The sequence below is a fragment of the Bubalus bubalis genome, chromosome 22 (assembly GCF_019923935.1).
Source record: "Bubalus bubalis isolate 160015118507 breed Murrah chromosome 22, NDDB_SH_1, whole genome shotgun sequence".
NCBI lineage: Eukaryota > Metazoa > Chordata > Mammalia > Artiodactyla > Bovidae > Bubalus > Bubalus bubalis.
In genome coordinates, this window is record NC_059178.1 from 2,316,681 (window position 1) to 2,339,139 (window position 22,459).

The 22,459-nt window shown below is 45.0% G+C and overlaps 1 protein-coding gene across 1 annotated transcript in view; it reads right to left on the bottom strand.

Moving 5' to 3' along the window:
* The window catches only part of CDH20 (cadherin 20), a 216,851-nt gene extending 195,623 nt beyond the window's left edge, over positions 1-21,228 (bottom strand). Inside the window, exon 1 of the mRNA XM_025273737.3 lies at positions 21,004-21,228. The gene's annotated coding sequence lies outside the window, so the exon portion shown is untranslated. The remainder of the gene's footprint in view (positions 1-21,003) is intronic.
* Between the last annotated feature and the right edge of the window lie 1,231 nt (positions 21,229-22,459).

The following is a 22,459-nucleotide window of genomic DNA, read 5'->3' on the forward strand; positions in this document are numbered from 1 at the left end:
ATAGTAAAAAGAGGGACATGCCAGTCACAATTAGTTAACATAGAGGGCAAAACTATCCATTTCTTAATTATCATAATCGTGACGCTTCATGGATGCATATTTGATCATAGCACTCTCGCCATCTGTGATCTGAGGGTTCCACGTGTATCCCCAGGGACCACAGTTCCTGATACAGAGAATCAAGAATCCCTTTCGTGCTCCTCTCAGCACCGCCGCAGCTCGGACTGAAATGAGCGTCTTTACAATGAAACACCAGTTGCTGTCACAGACTTGACAGCTGGAGAGAGAGGCCTGTTTATCCAGTTATGCTTCACGTCTTCAGTTCATTGTGGTTTATTAAGATGGGTACTGTAAGTTCCTGAATGAGGAGACGTTGCTTTTTTTGCACAGTGATTATCATTTGAATAAAAGCATTGAGAAGCTGTTGTCAGATGGGACTGGGGGGATGTGATGAAGGTCAAAGATAGAAAACATCACCCTAATAAGCATCTGATTGAAACTATAACCACTTAATTCTCTCAAAATGTGTCTTTTTCAGATGACTTTTTCTCACTCTCATGGTTTGAAACATTAGAACCATTTCGAGAGAAACTTGGTAACTACACTGAACACAAACCTTGTTACAGGAACTAGGCTAGAAGCTTCTACTTGCTATCTCATGACACAGGTGGTTATTGCCTCAATCTAGTGACATAGGTGATAGGAATGTAAAGAAAGCCGTCGAGTTACTTGGCCAAAGCCACGCAACTTGTGCGCAGATTCAGGCATTCCAGAACTGCTGCGTTTTCAGACTACCCCATACCACCTAAAAAATCATTAAAAAAAATTCAATTTGCAGTTTCTTTTAAAAATTATTTTATCTGGAGCATAGTTAACAATGTTGTGTTAGTTTCATGTGTACAACAAAGTCATTCAATTATACGTGTGCATGTAGCTATTACTCTGGAAATTCTTTTCCCACTTAGGTTATTACAGAATATTGAGTAGTGTTCCCTGTGCTATACAGTAGGTCCTTGTTGGTAATTATTTTAAATATAGAAATGTGTACATGTCGATCCTAAAACTCCGATCTCCAGCCCCAGCCCTTCCCCTGTGGTAACCATAAGTTCATTCTTTTAAGTCTGTGAGTCTGTTTATGTTGTGTAAATAAGTTCATTTGTATCATTTTTTAGATTCTGCGTATAAGCAATATCATATAAAATTTGTCTTTTTCTGCCTGACTTACTTCACTTAGTGTGATAGTCTCCACGTCCATCTGTGTTGCTGCAAACAGCATTATTTCACTTGTCTTTTCAGTGGCCAAGTAACACTCCACTGTGTGTATGCACCGCACCTCTTCTGCCCGCACGCCTGTCGGATGTGCAGGCGGCTTCCACGTCCTGGCTGCTGTGAACAGCGCTGCTGGGAACACTGGGAGCGTGTCTCCTTCTGAACCATGCTTTCCATGGATATACGCCCAGTAGTGGGGTTGCTAGGTCGCAGGGTGGCTCTATTTGCAGTTCCTTAAGGAACCTCCATGCTGTTCTCCACAGTGGCTGTACTAATTACATTCCTACCAACCGTGGAGGAGGGCATCCTTTTCTCCACACCCTCTCCAGAATTTACTGTTTGTAGATTTTTTTAATGATGGCCATTCTAACTGGTATGAAGTGATATCTCATTGTAGGTTTTGAGGTGATATCCCAGTTAGCAACATTGAATATCTTTTTATGTGTCTCTCGGCCATCTGTATGTCTTTGGAGAAATGTCTATTTAGGTCTTCTGCCCATTTTTTGATTGGGTTCTTTGTTTTCTTGGTATTGAGCTTCATGAACTGTTTGTAAATTTTGGAGATCAATCCCTTGTCAGCTGCATCACTTGCAAATATTTTCTTCCCTCCTGTGGGTTGCTTTTTTGTTTATAGTTTTCTTTGCTGTGCAAAAGCTTTTAAGTTTAATTAGGTCCCATTTGTTTATTTTTGTTTTTATTTCCGTTACTCTAGGAGATGGCTCAGAACAAATATTGCCGCAATTTATGTCAAAGAGTGTCCTGCTTTTGTTTTCCTCTGTTTTATATTATCCAGTCTTACACTTAGATCTTTGTCCATTTTGATTTTATCTTTGTGTATGATGTCAAAGAATGTTCTAATTTCATTTTTCTTACTTGTAACTGTCCAGTTTTCCCAGCAGCATTTACCTTTAAATTTTGAAAGTATGATAACACATTTATAGGAGACTTGGAAAATACAGAACAAAGTTACATGTAGTTCCACTGTATATTACAGTTATTTTTTAAAATAGATAAATTAAGATTTTTAATTGCTGTTTCAATATCAAACTCTCAAAAATTAATAGAATGAATAGAAAAGTAGAAGGATATAGCAGACCTGAAAAGCACTATCAGCCAATTCAATGTAATTAAGATTTATACAATTTTCACACAACAGCAGGATAAAAGTACTATTCAAGTTCCCATAGACTATATACCAGGAGATACTGGAGCGTATTCAGGGACATAAAACAAGGCCAGCACCGTTTACTGAAGAGACCGCCTCTCCTTTGGTGTGTAGCCTTGCCTCCTTCCTCACAGATCACTGATCACAGGTGCACAGGTTTATGTCTAGGTTTTCCATCCTCTTCCACTGAGCTCTGTTTCTGTTTCTGTGCCAGCACCATACTGTTTTGATGACTGCAGCCCTGGAGTCAAGTAGTAACTCGGGAGCCTGCTTCCTCCAGCCCCGATTCTCTTTCTCAAGATTGTCATGGCTACTTGGGGTCTTCTGTGTCTCCATTCAAATTTTAAGATTTTTTGTTGTTGTTGTTCTAGTTCTGTGAAAAATGCCATTGGTAATTTCACAAGAATTGCATTAAACCTGTAGATTGCCTCAGGCAGTATAGTCATTTTGACCATAATGCTCCTTCAAAACCAGAGAAAAGGGACTTCCCTGGCAGTCCAGTGGTTAGGACTCAGTTCAGTTCAGTCGCTCAGTCCTGTCCGACTCTTTGTGACCCCACGAACTGCAGCACACCAGGCCTCCCTGTCCATCACCAACTCCCGGAGTTTACTCAAACTCATGTCCATTGAGTTGGTGATGCCATCCAACCATCTCATCCTCTGTCCTCCCCTTCTCCTCCTGCCCTCAATCTTGCCCAGCATCAGGGTCTTTTCAAATGAGTCAACTCTTCTCATCAGGTGGCCAAAGTATTGGAGTTTCAGCTTCAACATCAGTCCTTCCAGGGAATACCCAGGACTGATCTCCTTTAGGATGGACTGGTTGGATCTCCTTGCAGTCCAAGGGACTCTCAAGAGTCTTCTCCAACACCACAGTTCAAAAGCATCAATTCTTCGATGCTTAGCTTTCTTTCTAGTCCAACTCTCACATTCATACATGACTACTGGAAAAACCATAGCTTTGACTAGACGGACCTTTGTTGGCAAAGTAATGTCTCTGCTTTTGAATATGCTATCTAGGTTGGTCATAACTTTCCTTCCAAGGAGTAAGCGTCTTTTAATTTCATGGCTGCAGTCACCATCTGCAGTGATTTTGGAGCCCCCAAAATAGTCTTTGTCACTGTTTCCACTGTTTCCCCATGTATTTGCCATGAAGTGATGGAACCGGATGCCATGATCTTAGTTTTCTGAATGTTGAGTTTTAAGCCAACTTTTTCACTCTCCTCTTTCACTTTCATCAAGAGGCTCTTTAGTTTTTCTTTGCTTTCTGCCATAAGGGTGGTGTCATCTGCATATCTGAGGTTATTGATATTTCTCCTGGCAATCTTGATTCCAGCTTGTGCCTCATCCAGCCCAGCGTTTCTCATGATGTACTATGCATATAAGTTAAATAGGCAGGGTGACAATATACAGCTTTGACGTACTCCTTTCCCGATTTGGAACCAGTCTGTTGTTCCATGTCCAGTTCTAACTGTTACTTTTTGACCTGCATACAGGTTTCTCAGGAGGCAGGTGGTTAGGACTACGTGCTTCCAATTCAGGATGTGTGGGCTTTATCCCTGGTCAGGGAACTAAGATCGTACGTATTGTGTAGTGTAGCGACAAAAGAAAAAGAAAAAGATACTACAAACAAAGAAAATTAAAGGTCAATATCACCAGTGAACATGGACACAAAAATTTTCAACAAAATACTAGCAAACCAAATCCAACAGTGTATCCTCTACCATGGTCAAGTAGGATTTATCCAAGGGATGCAAGAATTTCTCAATATCTGCAAATCAATCAGTGTGATACACCATATCAACAAACTGAAAAATAGAAACCATATGATTATTTCAATAGATACAGAAAAAGCTTTTGACAAAATTCAACACCATCTATGACAAAAAGACTCTCCAGAAAGTGGGCATAGAGGAAACCTACCTCAACATAAACAAGGCCATATAAGACAAACCTATAGGTGAATCATGCTCAATGGTGAAAAGCTGAAAGCATTTCCTCTGAGATCAGGAACAGGACAAAGAACGTCCATTGTCACCACTTCGGTTCAACAGAGTTTTGGAAGTCCTAGCCACGGCAGAGGAGAAGAAAAGGAAATAAAAGGAATCCAAATTGGAAAACAAATAAAACTGTCATTGTTTGCAGATGACATGATACTATACACAGAAAATCCTAATGGAGAGAGAGAGAGAGAGAGAGAGAGAGAGAGAGAAGACTCTACATTTCCCTACCTTCTTCTGATAATATTTGCAGTTAGCATTTAATGTTGTTTCCTATGTTATTAGGGAAGGTGCAAATACTTTATATATATAATTGAATATTATTGCTTTGAGATTGGCATTATTACTCCCAGTTTTCAAATGAGTGAACTTGCTCAGAGAGATGAAATAACTTGTCCAGGAATTTAAGAAACGTGCTCACAGGGAGGGTCAGGAACAGTGAGATTCTGTCTACTGGCTGCTCTCCCAGCTGATGCTGCGGCGCTTCCCGCGCGGTGGGCAGAGGCACACGCGCGTCCAGGGCGTGGGCCGTGCTCTGCTCTGCGGGTCTCAGCAGACGGTCCTGGGACCAGCACTGTCAGTTGTTCCGAAGCTGTGACTCCTGAGACAGTGCACTTAACAACCACACAGCACTGTTAGGCTCTGTCTTCTGAGATTCACCAAGGAGTTTGCATTTCAAGTTGCAGCTAATGCAGAATTATAGACAATCATTTCCTGCTCTCCCACCCTTATTACCCATTCCCCATGCCACTGAAGAATTGATGCTTTTAAACTGTGGTGTTGGAGAAGACTCTTGGGAGTCCCTTGGACAGCAAGGAGATCCAACCAGTCAATCCTAAAGGAAATCAATCCTGAATATTCATTGGAAGGACTGATGTTGAAGCTGAAGCTCCAATACTTTGGCCACCTGATGTAAGCAGCTGACTCATTTGAAAAGACCCTGATGCTGGGAAAGATTGAGGGCAGGAGGAGAAGGGGACGACAGAGAATGAGATGGTTTGATGGCATCTCTAACTCAATGGACATGAATTTGAGCAAGCTCCGGGAGAGAGTGAAGGACAGAGGAGCCGGGCATGCTGCAGCCCATGGGGTTGCAAAGAGTCGGACATGAATGAGCGACTGAACAACAAGTGCCACTGAATCAAGGAGCTCAGCCAAGCACCAAAGAAAGGGTTGTGAGCTATGTCAGAGACTGACCAGAGGCTAATGAGTCCCATTTCCTCTTACTAGACTCAAAAAGAGTGCATTTCCCAGTCTCTCTTGCTGTTAGCTTTGGATCATGTGGCAGAGTTCCGGCCAAAAAGGGCAGCTGAAAGTGGCCTCACCGTTTTCATTACTCACTATAAAACATTCTGAAAGATCTGCCCCCCGCTTTCTGTCTTTGCTTCTCTACTGACTTTGTGCAAAAATTTCTGATCCCTAGGTAAGGTGTGGCCACAAGCTGGAAGCAGCCTTACTTTCTGAATCACTGCTTGGAGAAAAAGCACTCAGAAGGTCCACCTGACTTGAAATTGAACTGTGATGTGAGGAATAAATAGACAATCACCGTGTTAAACCACTGACATCTGGCATTTTTGTTACAGCAGCTAGCAGATATTACCCTGAATACTGCTCACAGCAATGGCCTTGAGCCCTCACAGTGCACCCTTTCTTTTCCCAAAGCACAGCAAGCTTCAGCCATTCACTTATCATCTCCATAGCTACCTTGACATGTCAACTTGAGACCCCAGGAGTCCAGGTCTATAACCAAGGGGATTATTGAAGGGAGTACAGTCTTGATAGAAACTTCAGTGCTCTGCTACAAAGATAATGGAGGCATGGAGAACACCAACACCATGGAGAACAATTTTAAGCTAGAAATTTAGACAAAAATGACAAGGGATGGAACATAAAGCAGTAGAATGGAGAGAAAAACCTAGATTCTTTAGATACTTTGTCAGACTTGACAGCAGTAGACATTACTAAGTAACTTAAAATTCAAAGACCAGGCAAGCAGTACAGAGCCACGTTGGCTGGGGCGGTGGGAGGTTGGGGAGGGGGTGGAGGAGCACTGCACGGCTCCTCCACTGGCAGGAGCAATGGCACGGGGTCCTGGAACCCAGTCTCAGGTTAGTCAGCTACTGTGTGACCACTGGGAAAGCCGCTTAAACTCACTGAGTTCAAACAACATTCAGGGATTTCTTAATGCTTGAGTCAATCTAAATGGGACAAAACATGAATAAGCTTTAAAAGTTAAAATGCTGCTTTTATGGATAGAATGCATATGTCTGCCTCAAATTCATACCTTGAAACCCTAACTGCCCAGTGTGGCTATATTTGGAATAAAGAAGTAATTAGGTTACATGAAATCGTAAGGATGGGGCCCCAATCCCACAGGATTAGTGCCCTTATAAGAAGAGACTTAGATCTCTCCTCTCCTCTTCTCTCCTCTCCTCCCCTCTCCACCTCTCCTTCTTTCTCTCTGTCCTTACATACATGCACAAAGAGAATTCCAAGGAGGCAAGCCCTCATTAGACTCCAACTCTGCTGAGCTGGGACTTAGATTTTTGCCACCCAGCCTGTGCTATTTTGATATGGCAGCCTGATCATTCTCATACATGACCTTGGCCCTTATTCTCTAGGAATCCGTTTAAATCATCAGCTCCAGTTTGTTTGTGAAGATATAAACCAAAATACAGCATCACAAGCTACAATGTGAGAGTGATGAAAACATCCAATTTTGATATTTTCTTTTATTACACACATGTAGCTATTTAGGAGTTTAGCACTTTGGTCTTATTTGGGATGTGGCTGCATTTGGTTTTTAGTCTTGGTTTGGAGAGTGATGGCTTGAATGAACAGATTCTAATTCTTGATACAGAACCTGTAGGTACTGAATCTGTAGATAACCATGTAAAACTAATTGTCACTGTACTGTATAGGAGTGAGTCTCTAAAAGCACATGCTAACAACCATGAAAAGGGCATACTTCTTTACACGGCAAAAATAGAATGGAGTTATTATAGAATCTGTAGGAAATGCTCATTAAGAACTCAAATTTCTTCTAAATTAGCCTGTTTCCTGGAGGTCTCAGATTCAAGCATCTCATCCTGGGAAGACATATTCAGAGAATGACTGTGCTTTAGGTTTAACTTGTAAATGAGTATTTCAAACTGCTAATGGTTAATAAATTTCTCCAGTTTTCCTCTGAAAGTGCCTATCTCCAGGACTTAAATCCACCTGCTTATTTTGGATTTGGGTTGGGTTTGCCAGGAGGAGGCAGATGGTGGAAGTCAAACAGAAGATTTTTTAGCTGGTAGGGCACAGAGAACAGATTTGCCAAAATGCCCTCTGGTGCCTGGAATTTAGGAATGGAGACCACGGCTAGCTGTTGGGTAATTCCGACGCTTCTCACAGCCACTCCTAAAGAGCACACGTTTCAGCCTCTGCAGTCTTCAACCTTCAAGGCACAGCCCCCATGCAGTTTAAAGAGAAAATTCACTTGCACCAGCACATCATAAAGCTATACCTAGATTCCAAGGTGTAAACATAAATGTAATTATTCATATGTATTTTTTAAAGGCTGAGAAATTTCCTTTCTCCATGCAATTCCGCTTTACAGCTCCTTTCCAATGCCCTTCGTGAGTTCCCTTTCTCTAGCGCTGGTTGTTCTGTTGTGCCTCTCACCATCGACCTTTGCAGCTCCTCGTTTCCTGAGACAGCAATGACAATCTGGGGTTCCCATCTTTCTGTGGCCATGCCAGCCAATGAGCTGAGGGGCGTGTGGACTTAGAACATTCACAGCATCAAGCTGGCACAACAGAGTGTTTCAAGGTAGGAAAGAACCCTCAAAAAATGCTTTAGGGCTATCATAAAGCAGCCAGCATTGGCACTGATGAGCCACCGCCATTCGGAGCAGGGAACCCTGTGCTGCAGAAAAGGAAAACACACCATTTCTGTCCTTTGAAGGAGCTATGACTCATTTGGAGGAGGGAAAATAATCACCTGAGACAGCCACCATTGTTGGCAAAAACAGCATCAAATATGCTGCAGAAATGAAATTTAGCATAGGGGACAATGACAGAGTCTTGCAGTGAGGCAGAAAATCTATGGCAAATTGTGGTCTCATTCAGGAAGATAAGTTCTGAGTCATCTTCTCAGAAAAGGATCAGACATAGGTCCAAAGAATTGTGGTTTCTTCAAGAAGAGAGGGTGATGAGCAAGGCCGTAGCAGAAACAGTTCCCAAGAGTGGAAGAGGAAGGAAAGTGACTCTTTTGGCTTGGAAAGCCTGGACTTTCATTTGAACACATTTGCTGAGACCTAAAATGTTCCAGTGGATGAAAGAAAGAATATGAAATCAGTTGTAGCCAAGAGAAGGGTTGTTGGCAGATGGTGCCGAAAACATGAATTAGCACATGTGAAATTAACTCACAGAGACAAAACTCTCTTTACCAAGGAGGGTAACTTATTGCTATAGTCATCAACTAATGAAACTATGCCCTGGAGGGAGGATAAATACTGATAATTGGCTAAAAAAGGAAAACACCATGAATTTGAAGGAAACATTAGCAACATGTCCATCTCAAAGAGGCTTCCCTGGTAGCTCAGTGGTGAAGAGTCTGTCAGTGCAGGAGACTTGGTTCAGTCTCTGGGAGGGGAAGGTCCCCTGGAGAAGGAAATGGCATCCCACGCCGGTGTTCTAGCCTGGAGAATCCCATGGACAGAGGAGCCTGGTGGGCTACAGTCCAGGGGGTCGCAAAGAGTCGGGCACAACTTAGGGTCTAAACAACAACATCAAGCATTTCTAAAGGAAGAAAAAACACGGCCTGTGTTATTTCTCCAAGTCTCTAAAAACCTCCGCAGGGAGTTTTCCCTCCTAAATGGTGTTGAGAAAACTCCAGCTTATCCTGGAGGGAGGCTGTGTGAAGAGAGGGTAGAGAAGAGAGAAGGCATAAAGTGGCCGCTCCAAGGAAGAGCATTATTTCAAGTTTATTGACAGCATCTCATCTCCTTAATTATAGCTTTGTTGACAGCTATTCACTTTGCATGCACGGGATCCTTTCGAAACAATTTGTATTCCAGCTTGCCTTGGAACCAGAGAAATATTTGAGAGAGTCGGTGTTTTTGTTTCTGTATTTTTCCTAGCGGTAAACAGCCTGGGGTCTGTCAGCCCTGGGTGGTGTCACTGGGGCAGACTCTTCTGGGTGAACACTCTCAGCACTTCCTCCGATTTCTTGCCCTCATGGGTCCTTGAAGGGCCTAGGAAGCCAGAGCAGGAATACAGCCAGTGAACCATCCAGTTATCTGGCGTCCTCAGCAGAAAGTAAGCCCAGCCCTGGTCTGTTGAGTGCAGCCCACGAGCTCCCCAGGACAAGTAGAGGGGAGCTGAGCTAAGAAAGGAGGGGGAACACAAGAAGTATCTAGGAGCTTCCCTGGGGGCCCACTGGTTAAGGACCTACCTTGCAACACAGGGAACAGGGGTTTGATTCCTGGTCAGGGAATTGAGGTCCCACAGGTCTCAGAGCACCTAAGCCCGCGTGCCACAACTGCTGAGGCCCTGGGACCACAACCAGAGAGTCCGCACCCACAACAGAAGAGGCCGCCTCACACAGCAGATCCCGCGTGCCACAAGTCCCGATGCAGCTAACTAATATTAAACAAGAGAGCAGTGTCTACGCTTGGGCATCTAAACATCACTTAGGAGAGTCCCTTCGTTTTAAACACTGAGTTGCTAGATCCCCAGGCTTACCAATACTCAAGTCAAAGGCCAAAAGCTCTTCCCTAGTCAACCATAAATGATTTGGAATCATTTACAATTTCACGTAATCCTGACCTTCTGTTCTCTCAATTAGTGTTAGATAATGATCATTGAATTACACTCTGCAATTAACCTCATATGTGCCTAGATTTCCCTCTTATGCCAAGCCTCAGAGAGGAATGTACATGTCCAACTTGCATTTTATTTTAGCATTTTTGTATTTCTTAAAAAACTCTACTTACACTCATAAATAAGGAATACTTGTCAGAAGCTATGCTTTTCAATTTTTTTAAAAAACAATTTTTCTGGGCTCCTTCCATAAATTGTTTATTGTTCAATATGGCTGTGACTTTTCAATGCAGTTGCTTATTTTTGATGTCTTCAATTTGGCTTAAGTATTTCTTTTACCTAGCACCAAATGTATGAAAGTTTTCCTTTTATCTTAAACATGCAAGAGCTATCTTTGGTATCTCCTGTAGAACATTAGTAGAGGTGAGGTTGGGATGGGAAAGAGAAGGTAACATCTCTAACTTGAAGGCTGCATGTTATAATAAAACACACTCCTAATGGACATTTCCTCTCTAGTCTTTGATACTATAAGGCCATGCCTTAGTGGTCACTGGTTTTCTCCTCTGTACATCATTTAATCCTAACCCAGCTATTCATATCCCTTAGCCGGTGACTTATAAAGGTACAGGACTTAAGGCCATCTACACTTCTCAGAACTATGAATGAGGGTAGAGATCAAAGCCATATGGCTTTTGACACACTTTGACCCAAGAAGCCTGAAGTCCAGGGTCAGGCTCTGGTAGCAGCATTTGCTTGGTACATTCTTCAGTGCTTGTAGGATGTCTCTTTCCCAGGTTCATTCCTAACTCGTTCTGTCCAAATCCCCTGAATAACCTATCCGATCCTACATTCTGGGTGGCTCACACATGATGGGAAGCACAGTTTCATGGTTCCATACTGCTTCAGGTTGTAGAGATGCTTCCAATGACTTGTGGTCATTGAGGAGACGTCTTGCTTCTTGATTGACAATACTTCCCACCATGAAGAATATTGAGAACACTCTTTGTATCAGTGTCCCCCTATGGAATAATGTAAAAACCCAGGGGTGGGTACTTGTGAATAAAACACCAGTGTGATAATCTCCACTCCACTTCACAAAGTCATACAAAGGTTCTGCAAGCCACAATTTGACAAGGGAGAATGAAACCCTGGTGAGAATACGTTATGGTAAGAGGCTCAGCTAGGCTGTTATTTTAGACGTGAGCCTTGGTGGGCTGTGAGCACACTGCACAAAAACCATTTTCGTTATCAGCAGATGACGTCCGACGTCCTCTTCTAGACGGCAGAAGCCACAGGGTCCAGTGAAGCTTCCTTCCTTTTGACAAAACGGCTGCTCAAAGACATTTTTAGGTGGTACTTCTTTGTGCCCACCTTTCCAGACAACAATCAGCTGAAGACTTAAAACACTGTTTAGCATCTGCTTTCTAAACTTATTGCTTAAACCCTAAAAACCCTGTTTTCCCTATTTACTTAAAGTTGACTCAGAGCAATTTATGCTCTTTGAAGGAAGCAACATCATAGATAATAGAAATAACCAAATAATTTTTAAAATGATGTATTTTAGTTCTTGAAAGGTGTTTTAGGTATTTGCATTTAAATAACCACACGTCTTATACACTAGAAAAACTCATTTCAAACTTAATAGTGTACTCCTATATGCTGAAAGGGTGAGGAGCAGGACAGATTTTGTAACTTGGGATGGACTCAGGTTCAGAGTAGTAAGGCTGGGACTCCTAGCCGTGTGAGGCTGGAGGGGTTATGCCCCTTCTCTGTGACTCGGTTTCCCCAGTTACAACGTGGTGATGATGCCAGTTCCTGCTTCACGAAGCTCAAGTCAGAAAGCAATGGCTTAATGCTGGTGATATGCTTTCCAGAAGGCTTGGCACACAGGAAGTGATTCTTATTTTGTGTGGCATGTGGTAAAGTTCTCCTGCTTATTCTATTCCGTTTACTACAATGACTCTGAATATGTGAATTAGAGAAAATACAGTGTGCGTGCATGCTAAGTGGCTTCAGTCGTGTCCACTCTGTGCGACCCCGTGGCCTGTAGCCCAGCAGGCTTCTCTGTCCATGGGGTTCTCCAGGCAAGAATAGTGGAGTGGGCTGCCATGGCCTCCTCCAGGGGACCTTCCCAACCCAAGTAGAGACCAGGGTTGTTGCTAAATGTCCTAAAATGCACCAGACAGCTCCTTTTCACTCCTCTAATAAAGAATTACTTTTGACCTGTGGTGTTGAAGAAGACTCTTGAGAGTCCCTTGCAAAGAGATCCAACCAGTCCATCCTAAAGGAGATCAGTCCTGGGTGGTCATTGGAAGGACTGATGCTAAAGCTGAAACTCCAATACTGATGCGAAGAACTGACTCATTGGAAAAGACCCTGATGCTGGGAAAGATTGAGGGCCGAGGAGAAGGGAACGACAGAGGATGAGATGGCTGGATGGCATCACTGACTTGATGGACGTGAATTTGAGCAAGTTCTTGGAGATAGTGAAAGACAGGGAAGGTTGGTGTGCCGCAGTCCATGGCGTGCCTTGTCCGACTCTCACAGAGAGTCAGATACGACTGAGCGGCTGAACGACAAATAAAGAATTAAGAATTATCTGGCTCAACATGTCCTTAGTACCAAGGATAAGAAACCCTGCTGTAGGGAAGACAGTGTAACTGCATGATTAGAACCCCAAACTTGGGAGCCGGAGACACCTGGGTTTGAAATCTGCCTAGGAGACCACATAATCCTGTGTCTCGGATTCTGCATCTGTAAAAAGAAGATGGTAGCTACACAGGCTTCACCAGGAGGATGAATGGGGTCATGCATCTGAAGCACTCAGCACAGTGTCTGGCACAGAGGCAAGGACTAAGTCATGGTGGCTGTTTTCACGGCCCTTTCTGCGTTCTCTCTCAATGCTGCGCATTGTAATTGACACAAGCGCACCATGTGAAAGGGAAGTCGCCCAGTCGTGTCCAAGTCTCTGCAACCCCGTGGGCTGTAGCCCGCCAGGCTCCTCTGTCCATGGGATTTTTCCGGGCAAGAAGACTGGAGTGGGCTGCCATTCCCGTCTCCAGAGGATCTTCCTGACCCAGTGGTTGAACCCCAGGTCTCCTGCATTGCAGGCAGATTCTTTACCGTCTGAGCTACAAACTTAGCACAGTGTCTGGCACAGAGGCAAGGACTAAATCAATGGTGGCTGTTTTCATGGCCCTGTCTAGGTTCTCTCTGAATGCATTTTAATTGACACAGGCGCACTGCATAGATGTATCTAAAGAAATGGACAGCACTTCTATATCATGAAGAAATCTGTTGTTTTTCTGTATTTAAAGAAAGAAGCCTCAGCAATTTGACCTCAAGTACTCACCAGCCCCATGAATCAGATGATCACCTCTGTGCTTAGCTGCCTGAAGTATTCCACTGAGGTGCTGAACTGCCAAATGGATTAATTTTTTAATGACTACTCAAGGATTTTATTTCCAAATACGAGTATGCCTCATACTTTTGGACTGAATAAATGTTCCCAATATTATTGAGCGGAGAACATAGGCTATGGATAAAGGTAGATGCCATTATAATACTTCCAAACTATAAGATTAATGAAGAAGTACTTTGACTGCTAGGTACCATTTGCTTGAAATACAATTTGTAGTGAGATTGTGCTCAGTCTCTCAGTCGTGTCTGACTGTTTTCAACCCCATGGACTGTAGCCCACCAGGCTCCTCTGTCCATGGAATTTTCTAGACAAGAATACTGGGGCGAGTTGTCATTTCCTACTCTAGGGGTTGCAGGGATTGACCCCGTGTTTCTTGTATCTCCTGCATTCTTTATCACGGCACCACCTGGGAAGCCAAGCAGTGAGATTAATGATAGCATAAATCTTATTTCGTATTTATTTATAAGATGAACATCCTTGGGGGTTCTTGCCAGTTTGTGCAAAAAGTATGGCACAGATTTAGAATCTTATTCAATATCCAAAAAAAGCTTACAAGACACATGCTCTCCAGCCTGGCTTCTTCTCTCAATGGTGTAATGATGATGCCTTTGCAATTCATACTTCCGATGAGGCCTTGGATGTAAGGGATCAAGGAATTTGAAAACAAGATATTGAAACCTGCCTTGTTTCTTAACAATACAAGCAAAATGAAGGAAACCTTTGGGTCTGTGTAAGGGTGGGCACAGAAATGGCTGGCATGTTCAGCTGGCTCCCCCCGCCCCCGCCGCCCCCGTCAAAGTTAAAAGGTACTAAGTAGGTGATACTGTGCATTCTACATGTCTACTCAAAACATTTGCATGGAAAAGGATCTTATATGCAAAAACTGAGTGCTAAGAATCTTTCAAATTAAAAAAAAACACATATTTGGTTTCCTTCAGAGATTACATCTAAATGAAACTCCTTCAGCTATTTTCTAATTAAATGTGCTAAATAAAATTACTTCTTGTTGGTTTTTACAAACAGATTATGGTAAGTTCATTGATTATTCATAATATGTGCACATTAACCCCACATTAGGAATTGATAAGGGTTCAAAGTCACTAGCTTTATAAAATGAAAAAAAGGAATAATGAATATGATATGAAATGCACATTATTCCATCAGAGAAAAATAGTATGTTACAATATCTTTAACCACAAATTTTTATAAACACATCTAAAATACTTATGTTCAGCTTACTCTTAAAGTGTGCATTCAACAATTTCTATCAGCTGCCATCTAATAAACTCTGTTCTGATTTACTGGTGAAAAGTGGAAACCAAGGCTTGGTTCCATCCGAAGACATCAGCCAGAGAACAAATAAGCCACACTGCCCATCTCCCCATCCTGTTTTGACCACAACTTTAGCACGGGTCTTGGTAAACGGCTGCCTCTGGGAACAAGAGGTAATTGAATCTTCTTGCTAATTCTGGCCTGGTTTTCTCTTGACTATTAGCTCCCAATTATGTCACCGCATTACACTATGTACTGTTCTCCAGGAAAACTCTGAGACCACCTTGTTCATTGAACGAAGGTCAGACCTCAAAGAAAAACAAACGAAAAGCAGCGTGATGATACACGTACAGACATTTCAGCTCCCTGCGGCCCCTGTTTTTCGTTCTGTGGACAGTCAACAGAGCTCATTTCGTCATTGGCGGGGACAGGGCAGGTGGCGGGAGTGGGCTGCGCAGAGGGGACCTCACTGCAGGTTTCGGCCCTCCCGTCTGGTGCTGAACCCGGCTGCAGTTGCATGGTTGGGTCTGAACGTTGGGCTGTGTGTCAACCAAACGTCTGTGACAACCAAGGAGGCCACTGCCGTGGAATGAAGTTATCATCTGAATTACCCTGTACTAGCTGCCACCGCAGCCTTTGAGTCATGGTCGGTCAGTACGTCAGTACTTCAGAGACGGGCTCTGTGCGAGGACTTCTCGTGGGTAACGACCATTTGGCGAAGTGCCATCTGCACCACGGAGCGGCTGAGCGCAGGCACGCGGCTTCATCACGCACAGATGCTGAGCGCTGTAGCGGCCTGGGTGTACGGAGACACACCTGACACTCAGGTAAAACTAAAGTGAAAGGAAAGCCTCGACATTTTCCCTCTTTTTATCTTTTTTAAACTTCCCTCGCACCCAGACCAGAGTATTGCCTATAATTATGACTATTGGTCACAAGCATATCTCGCCAGTTTAGAGGAAGAATTTGAAGTAACAAAGAACATTCAGGGTTTTGACTTATAAACTCATCTATCTTGGAAATTCCATTAATTCAATTTTATTTTCCTTATAAAAATGAAATAAATACCTATCTATTGAGAATCTACTATGTATAAGATTCCAGTTAGGAGCATAGAACTATAAAGAAATCTCTTCCATACAAGATACCTCTTTACTCTTAACATGATGATGGCATTTGTTGGAATACATTTTTAACTTTTGATTAGATTGTCAAACATTCTTATAAATAGCAAAAATACTTCCATTTCAGGCAGTGTTGTACAAGTCTTTGACATTTGTATTTTGCATGGCTGGCCCTTCCTGTTTTGGAAGGAGAAATGAGCTGTATTGCTATAACCTTACTTTGCATATATTTAAAAGATCCAACAGTTTATAGCTTCCCTTACTCTTTTATTGTAGTTATTCATTGATGTACTCCCATACCAAATGTTCACTCTTTTATGAGTCTTTAAACTTAAAAACATTACATGTACCTTTAGGCAAATTGGATCATTTCTGTTTTGCATTGCTCTTGAGTAATGCTTTGAGTTGAATATTCTTAGGGTTCTAAAATTAAGGTAATCCATATGCAATTAGGAATATTCTTAACTAGACAGTCCTGGTTAGCAGATTGGCAGATTACTCTGAAAAACTATTTAGCAAACCATGAATAGCAATTCAATGAGAAAAGGCTAAATTTCTCTTTAAAATGGGTTGTTTCTATAATTTAATGTGGAAATATGATTTTCTATTTTTAATTGCTGTAGACGGTGCGTTTTGTAAAGTAGAATTCTGCCTTCTGAAAGCTCAATAGTTTTGTACCACTTTTGCTTTTTTAACACTTCAGTACGTATTCTTCCTTTGCAGTCCTTTTTGATTCAGGACGGATAAAAGAAACTAAAGGTTAGGAAGGACAGTTCTGTACCTCTTAAACAAATTGAGACAGAATGAGTATCTTGGAGAAACTAAGTATTTCTCTTTATGAGACTTTATGACCTTACGTGATTTATTATGCTTTCTTTATAGCACAGTGTTTTTATTCCCAGAACATTGACACTTTAAGAATGTTCCTTTTTAAAATTCAAATAATGAGAATTTGCTCCATATTCTATGTCAACACTGAGATTCAAGGAGGGTTTGAACTAACGAATACATGGTTCTTCCTTTCCTGCACCCCAGACGCTAAGTACATAATGCTCTCCGTTCCTTTACTCATTTCTTCACTGCAGAAGTCATTTCAGAAGGGATTTATGACAGTGCCATCTTTTAGTAAATAACAATAAGTCACAGTCCACTGCCGATAAGAACTGTAGCTGCTCAGTCACTTAAAAATCACCTTTATTGCTTATGTTTGCTTTTTTTTGTCCTAAATTAGTATGAAAATAACGAAGAGGCCATTTCTTCAATTAAATGTGAAAGATTAATCACTAGGCAATTTGGTTCACAACAGAAAATATAATTAAGTGTCAAAAATGGAATATTTACTTCTTAAACCTTATATATCTGTGAAATATTTGTTGGAGAAGCACAAAAATGTGGTGCTACTTGTGTGTATTTTGATTGGGCTGATACTAAGGCTTGCACATAGCAAACCTATTAATTAATACTGGAGTTACCTAATGCATTCATTCCTACTGCAGTTTCCCATGCTGATTTTAGAAGGTGAGAAATTTTGTCCATAACCAGAGTGGAACCTGGAAGGGGGAAAATGGCAGCAGAGGATTTCAGACTGCCAGTGTTCTCAGGGTTCTGGGGAGATGAATATACTTTAAAAAGAGAAAAAAAAAGCTAACCAGGACTTTCCTAATACCCTCAGAGTAAAACAAGTGAAGATAAAAGTGATGTGTTACTTTTCTATTTCTCCCTTGCTCTTATTCTCACTGCTCTGCACTGCTGATTACACCACCACCAGATCAGAATGAACAATTAGCCGTCTAATTATTCTAGTCACACCAGCCCACAATGAAATCTTTATTCCGTGTTTACAGCAACCTTTGGCAGAGACTGTCTTGCTGTTTCTAAACTAAGAAGAACTGCCCTTTGGCTCCTCTCAGCATCAGCTGCCTTGGTTTCAGGCTTGGATGCCAATAATCAGACTTCTTTTTCTTCCAGAGTGGACACTCTTTTTTTTAGGGTGAAAAGACCTATTCTCATCACCCCCCCATATATTCTGGCTGATTTATGTCCCAGCTACTGCAGCTCTTCCTTCCGTATCTCTTTACATTTTTCCTCTTTCCATAGAACACCATCAGGCCGAAGCCCATTTTAAGTCCAAAATTGTAAAAAAATGCTTAAGCAAACAGTGCTCACTACTATGAGGGAAAGAAAAACACAGCTCCTGGCTTCTGAGTAGAGGGAAGTCAAGGAAATCCCTTCTGCTTTTCTAAACTGCTAATTTTCTAGCTCAAAAGGCATTCAAAAACTTCTCCACCAGGGAAAAACATACCCACTTTTCAGTGACACTCTTCATTACTTCCAACTATTTCCTTGAATTTGCCAACAGCTGCACGTCTCTGAGAAGCTTCAGAACTTGGGAGATATTTACAAATATATAAGGGACTGACAGAGTACATCTGAATCGCTTTGCAAAGGCAAGGGAAACGACTGCAGTGAGCAGGCAGGGAGGGAGAAGTTAACAGCAATCCCAAGAGCGGAGCAGGGCAGTGTCTTTACCAAAGGGAGGCGAGCAAGGCCCCCTGCTTAGCCCTCTTTGGAGCATCGAGTTCTGGTCCTGAATCTGCGAATAGACAACAGCCAGGACTGGGTCGATTGCCCTACACTGTTAAGCTGTTTTTTCCAGAAGAACATTTCCCTGCTCTGCAAGGAGGATGGCATCTTTCTTCCTGTTCCAGTCTCCAAAGTCTATGCGATGGCTCCCCTAACAACCCTTCCATGCTCACTTTCTGCATTCCCATTGCCTTTCCTGGGAGAACTAGGTCATAAAATTTTACTGGGGAGAAAGGTAGAAGGGGGCGTTTCAGTAGTATAAACACTGATTAAACTCCCAGGCAACTCTCCCCAAATGAAAGATAATTTTTCTACAAGAGTGTCAAGAATGCTAAGTCATTTTTATGTCTGCACTTTCCCTTTCCATTTTAATTTTACACCGCCACAAGGCACACATGCTAAAAATGTCGCTCCGTAACCTGCAGTGTAGCAAACTTCCCCACAAAAATGTGAAAACTGCGTATCTTACAGACTGTCTTTTCCCAGGACGCTTGCAGCATTTTGGGGATACAAAATTAGATCATCTCACCGTGACCGTCCTATTAGAAAGGCACGGCTACTAGTGCATTGGCAAACAGGGAAAATCGGAAGCACTGGCAAGGGAAGGTCATAGCAAAGTCAATGGCAACAGCCTAAATAGACTCTGAGAGCTTGGTTCCAATTTCTAATACTTCCCGTTTGCTCTCCATTTGTCTCTCTCTTTTCTCTGGCAGGAAGGGATGTGGCCAGCGAGGAGGCTTGACCTCATCTCCTGTTCTTGGCTTGACTCACACGCTGTTCTCCCACCCTCCTGCCCTGTCTTCTGCGTCATCAGCTGGCCAGCTCTGCACCCAGGAGCAGCTCGGACCAGGGGCAAGCCCTGCGGAGGCCGCCACAGGTGCCCTTGTGTGCCTCTGGCGTTGGGAGCTGCAGCCTGCAGCGGCCAGGTGACGTGCCCAGTGGGATGGCGAGGGTCACAAGAGAAAAATATATTTCCAAATTGTAGGAATACACCAAAAGAGACAGCTGAGTCCAGTATGGGATAGAGATTGGCAATGCCTCCACCGTTCTGGAGCCAAAGGACGCTAGAGTGGATAGAAATATAACCCTCATCTAGAGCGCTGGTGCAAGCACGTTGTGAAGTTGCGACTTTTTGCTGTTTCTGGTGTTCTTATGTAGCTCCAGTTCCTTTGCGGGGCCGGGGCCGGGGGGGGGGGGGGGCGGGGGGGCTTGTCCCTGACACCCCCACAGATCTGAGGGATAATTTTCTTTGATGGGGAGGAGCATCAAGAGATTAAGGGGATCAAGGGACATTTGGGAGCGGGGAGGGGCAGACTGTTTCCAAGCGACTTATAACAATTGGAAGACAAAATCCTTTCTGGCATCCGTGCCAATAACAACAGCATTAATAGCAGTACTAATGATGGCATAGGAAACTCCGAACCTGCTGAGACCAACCCCAGTGGTCTCATGCCAGCCCTGTTACTCTCAGCCTGTCTTGGGAGGGGTGCGCAAAAAACAGCTCGGCGCTGCCTCCCGGCTGCCCTCTGGGTTTCATCCTCCAGCCCAACCCGAGGAGGATAGCCCGGCAGAGTTACGCTCCGTCGTAGGTCCAGCCTACAGTCTCTCTGTGTTGCTAAGGGCACGCTGGAACTCCGCGAGAGCGTTTCCTCTGCACATCGGCAACTTTCACCCCATCTGGTCCTCCGCCGCCCCACCCCCGGTCTCCATCCACCGCAACTAGAGGGAGCAAAGCCCAAACAACCCGCGCGCCATCCAGAGCGTCCCCGGGAGCATCCGGGCCCGGCGAGCTGGCGGTGTCCGGCAGGTGGCGGGGAAGCGAGTCGCCGCCACGGTCTCCTCCCACGGCCGGACTCGGGCGTGGGTGCCGCGCCAGGCTCGGACGGGGGCCGCGCCAGCCTCCCTGGAGCTCAGGTCTCGGGTCCCCCGCCGGCGCGCATCTTCGAGCCGGGAACGCGGCCGGCCCTCTCCAGCCCGCGGCTGCCGGGGAGAGGCGCCGCCGCTCGGGGGCAAGCGAGGGTGCAGCCAGGGTCGGCGTCCCCGAGGGTCTCGGGTCCCCAAGGCCGGGCGCGCAGCCCCCGGCCCGCCCCACCGCCCTCCCGCTTGCAGAAAGCGGCTTCTCAGCGCGAAGGGAGCGCCCTCGCGTCCCCTGCCCCCAAAGTCCGAGCAAGTGCAACTCCGACCGGCTGGCAGGCCGGCCGCGGTGGCGGGGAGTTGCGGGGAGAGCGCGGCGCGGGGCCGGAGCGCGCGCAGCGCCCTAAGGGGCTCCCGGGAGCGCGGACTCCGGCGCCCCGAGCAGCCCCGCATCCCGAGCCCGGGACAACGCGCGGCACCCCCACCCCCTCCCCCAGGAGCTCCCCGCTTACCTGGCACGGCCGGCGCCTCTCCGGGGCCGCTCGGTCCAGACTCCTCGGGGCCGGCGTCCGGCTCACATGGTGGCCCCGCGCCCCGGGCGGCCGCTGTCCCGCTGGTCCCTTCGCCCCGGCTGGAGGCGCTGCCCCCGTCCCCCCACCCCCCGGCCCCCTCCGTCAGAAGTGGCACAGCGTCTCGCCCTTCGGCTCTTTGGCAAAGTCTCCGCGCGGGCGCCAGGAGTTGCGCTCGATGCCCGGCGCGCCCAGCCCGCCGAGGCCCCGCCCCGCCCGCCGCGGTGCCCGGCGCTGCGCCCGGCCGCGAGCAGAGGCCCCCGGCGCGGTCACCGGCCCCCGAGCGCGGCGCGCGGCCCGCGTCCCCTCCCTCGCGCCTTCCCCAGCCCGAGTGGCTGTCGCCTGCCTGCGCGGGTCCTCATTCCCCTGCTCATGAATATTCCGGCGGAGGCTAATGCAGTGCGAGCAAATTGAATGAGCCAATTGGTGCCAGGAATATGCGCTCCTGCCTTCTTGGGAGCCGTCTGGAACCCCACCAGAAGAAAGCAATTAGCGTCCGGTTGGCACCCTGTGGTTTAGACCAGTGAGGGGCAAAATGGGTTAATTCTTTAAACGCAGTTTAGAGCCGCATTTAAATGCTTCTACTCCTCCACTGGCTGACAGAGTAAGGAAATGTTAGGAGGGAGAGGAAAGAAACCGGGTAAACAGGCGCGGGGGGCGCTTCTGCCCCTAGACTCCCCCTGAACTTGAAGTCACTTACTCTGCCCACATTGTGAATTCTGGAAGAGGCAGTTGGTGAGAACAGCAGAAGACGGGCAGACAGGAGGGGAAAGGAGATGAGTCTCAGCCTGGATTCAACGTTGACCTTGAGGATGCTGAGGACGCTAATCGTTTTTAGCAGGAGGAATGAGGAGGCTTGGCAGACGGAGAGAAAGACCTCAGTCATCTACTTTTAAGAGTTTCTCCAACCGTTCAGATTGTCTTCTTTTGTCCTCATAGCAAAACCATTGGGTTTTAAGCATCTGGGTGAAGGAGAGATGGAACAGAGGGGTCTAAAGGTCTCAAGTTTCAGAGGAGGAAGCTGAGACTGCTTTGGGATGAAGAGAGCTTCTCAACTCACACAGTGACTATGGCAGGGCCACTCTAGAAGGTAATTCCCAATAATCCGAGCTTCTCCATCTGGGTGGCCAAACAGACAAGGTGGACAGGAGGGACAGTCTCATCCTTCCTCGTACCCCGGAATGCCAGGCCCTTCACAGTTACTGGTGACAATTTGGGTTTAGCCAGTGGGTGAGAAGGGATCTCTGTCCAGTACTTTATCTGAATCTCTCTTTATAATCTTCAGGTATTTTAGGGTTTCCTCCCACATCACAGAGTTTTTAAATACAGAAAGCTATTTTGATTGAATTGTTAGTCAATGATCTATGTGTATCAACAACTGATAACACTATGTGTATAA